Raw genomic sequence first — 3,310 nt, 5'->3', positions numbered from 1 at the left:
ATTAAAATATTAAACATGAATTTGTATCCGATGGGAGAGCGCCTAAGGATCCAAAGGGGAATGAATAACAAGCTTTGTCCATAATAAAGATCATTCTTGAGACCCAACACAAAAATTTATAAATTTATATAGCAATAATAAAAAAGAAATAAATAAATAAAAGAAAATAATAACATTGTAATCTTAATTTAGATTACCGGAATGGCAATTAAAAACTCTCTATCTCTTTCAGAAGATTACATCTATCCCGATTAAGATGTAATCTTCTGTGAGGAGAGAGAGTTTTTGAGGCCATTCCGGCAATCAAAAATAATTTAGAATGCCGGGATGGCAATCAAAATCTCTCTCTATCCATATATGTCATTGACCGAAACTATCCGAAACATTAGTTGATTAAGGTATTATTATTGAGCAGATATTCTTCATCTTCCAACTCCTTCAAGATTTCTATTACCCTGTCGGACACTGTTTTCAGCAAATCGGGCCAATCCCTGGAAGACCAATTAGAGTGAACATGTGAGTGTTGAATGTATTAAAAACTGCAAAACAAAGTTCACTAGCAGCAGCAGCAGCAGCAGCAGCAAAACAGAGTATACTAAACAGCCACACTAGCTAACAGCAGCAAAACAGAGTATACTGAACAGCCACACTAGCTAACAGCAGCTAGCTAAACAGAGCAATATCTGGGCTATTTTCCTTATATTCAACCACGCAAATCGGCCTTACAGCAGCATACATACATGCATGGGACTCGTTTCTACAAGAGAGCATGACTAACTTACTACTGAAAAAATAGGAAAAGATAATTGCATAACAACTACTTGTAAACAATAGAGAACAACAACCAACCAGAACATTACTACATAGAAATAAGGAAACAAATTGCAATAGAAAGACTCGGTAAACCAATAACATAACTACCCACTAATTTAGAGAACGTACATGAAGACGTTAATTACTTGATACAGACATACCCTTCGCAAGAATTAAAGACGATGCCAACTCTGGCCTTTGCCATCTCAAGTGCCCTGGAAAACCTATGGAGCTGCTCGGGCGGGCTGAAAGCTTCCATCGTCCACAATCGCAAGATCAGAGACACGAACATCATAGAATATGGGAATAACTTGTTTCTTCAATTCGATCATGGAAGCCAATTCATGAAGACAGTTGTCGGAAGAGCAAAAATTGGGAGAGAAGATAACCAACCCAACTTTACAGTCACGTAAGGCAGTTTCAATAGCTTCATTCAACGCTTCTCCTAGCTTCATGCTCTTGTAGTCCAAGAAGGGGTGGAGGTTTTTTTCTACGAAACGATCGTAAAACAAGGCAGCCATGTTTCGCTTCGTGTCTGACCCACGGTGGGATATGAAGACATTAAACCGAGGCCGAGAAGACCTGCGAGCACTTATTCTGCTATTAAATACAGAGAGATTAATAATAGATTAGATATCCTATATATTTAAGAGCAATAAGAAGACAATATAAATGCATTTAGAAATTATAAGCAAACCAAACCTATAGTATTTATTCATCCATTGCTGCTGCTGCGAGAGGTCCTTCATAGTCAAATGAGTACAACGTTTCTTCACATCCATCTCCATCTGGGTTGAAGGAACCAAAGAGAAGCATAGGGCATGGGGCATTGATGCTTCTTGTGTTGTGTGATTCAACGTTAAATCTGAAGTTTATTTGACTGCGCTATTTATAGATGAATACAATGTTAATGACCAATAGAAAACTGCCAAGCTCTCCCTTTAACATCTTGCATTGCAATTACATTCGTGTTAGATGATTCACGGTGACAACACAACGGATAGAAACCTTGAAGGAAGAGACTGCTACCAAAATATAAAAAGTTAGGAGTCATTTTCAATAATAAAAATAATAATAACTTTTAACTTTCATCACTCATATTTAGAGAGTCATTTTCATTCATACAGTGCTTTCTAAGTAGCAATTCACTTAGAGATAATAATAACTTTCAACTTTCATCCTACTGTGCTCAGATTTAGAGAGTCATTTTCATTCGTACAGTGCTTTCTATTATGCTCAGATTTAGAGTCATTTTCATTCGTACAGTGCTCTCTAAATAGCAATTCACTTAAAGATAATAATAACTTTCTACTTTTCATCCCACTGCGCTCAGATTTAGGGAGTCATTTTCATTCGTACAGTGCTCTCTATTGTGCTTAGATTTAGAGAGTCATTTTCATTCGTACAGTGCTCTCTAAATAGCAATTCACTTAAAGATAATAATAACTTTCAACTTCCATCCTACTGCGCTCAGATTTAGAGAGTCATTTTCATTCGTACAGTGCTCTCTAAATAGCAATTCACTTAAAGATAATAATAACTTTCAACTTTCATCCTACTGTGCTCAGATTTAGAGTCATTTTCATTTGTACAACGCTCTCTACTGTGCTCAGATTTAGAGAGTCATTTTCATTTGAATAGTGCTCTCTAAATAGAAATTCACTTAAAGATAATAATAACTTTCAACTTTCACCCTACTGTGCTTAGATTTACAGTCATTTTCATACGTACAATGCTCTCAAAATAGCAATTCACTTAAAGATAATAATAACTTTCAACTTTCATCCTACTATGCTCAGATTTAGAGAGTCATTTTCATTCGTACAGTGCTCTCTAAATAACAGTTCCCTTTAAAATAATAATAACTTTCAACTTTCATCCTACTGTGCTCTCCAAAGAGCAACCCACTTAAAGAAAAAATAATAACGTTAAACTTTCATCCTATTGTGCTCTCCACCATTGGTTGGCCGCTCGAATGAGCGCCCTAAGGATTTTAACCCCACTTCTTTGACCCCTTCTCTTCCAATCCTCCCTTTAATCTCCTTTCGTTCACGCATTTCCCTTCTGTAATTATGAGAGTCCCATCAAATACGACCAATGGTTAGTGGAATACTAGGAGTCCGGATCATCTCCCCGTCGGGGGAGCACCCCCATGGCTTCCTGACCACAAAAACAGGTAGGGCCCACGGTAAAAAACATTTTTTGGAAAAAATAAATTTTTTGTTTTCTTTTTCACCAGTGGGCCCCACCTGTTTTTGTGGTCAGAAAGCCATGAGTGCTCCCCCGACCGAGAGATGATCCGGATTCGAATACTAGAGGCTGTTATTAGTAACGTGTTTGATTAATGTCCAAATTAACTATTAGCATATGGGGGGACCCAATATATCTCTACTTGTTTCGTATTCCCTTGTGGTTGTCTTTTTTGGCTATATTTGTTTTTTCTGTAGAATTTTTTTCTTGCCATTTAACTACACCATTCCCATCACTTTTTTTTTTT

At 36.9% G+C, this 3,310-nt stretch overlaps 1 pseudogene; it reads right to left on the bottom strand.

Moving 5' to 3' along the window:
* Positions 1 to 385: 385 nt before the first annotated feature.
* LOC149029510 (putative 2' cyclic ADP-D-ribose synthase BdTIR pseudogene) lies at positions 386 to 1,601 on the bottom strand (annotated as a pseudogene).
* Positions 1,602 to 3,310: the final 1,709 nt, after the last annotated feature.

The sequence above is a fragment of the Hakea prostrata genome, chromosome 1 (assembly GCF_041222555.1).
Source record: "Hakea prostrata isolate BN-2017 chromosome 1, UWA_Hpros_2, whole genome shotgun sequence".
In the NCBI taxonomy this organism is placed as follows: domain Eukaryota; kingdom Viridiplantae; phylum Streptophyta; class Magnoliopsida; order Proteales; family Proteaceae; genus Hakea; species Hakea prostrata.
This window is presented reverse-complemented; position numbering and strand designations above follow the sequence as displayed.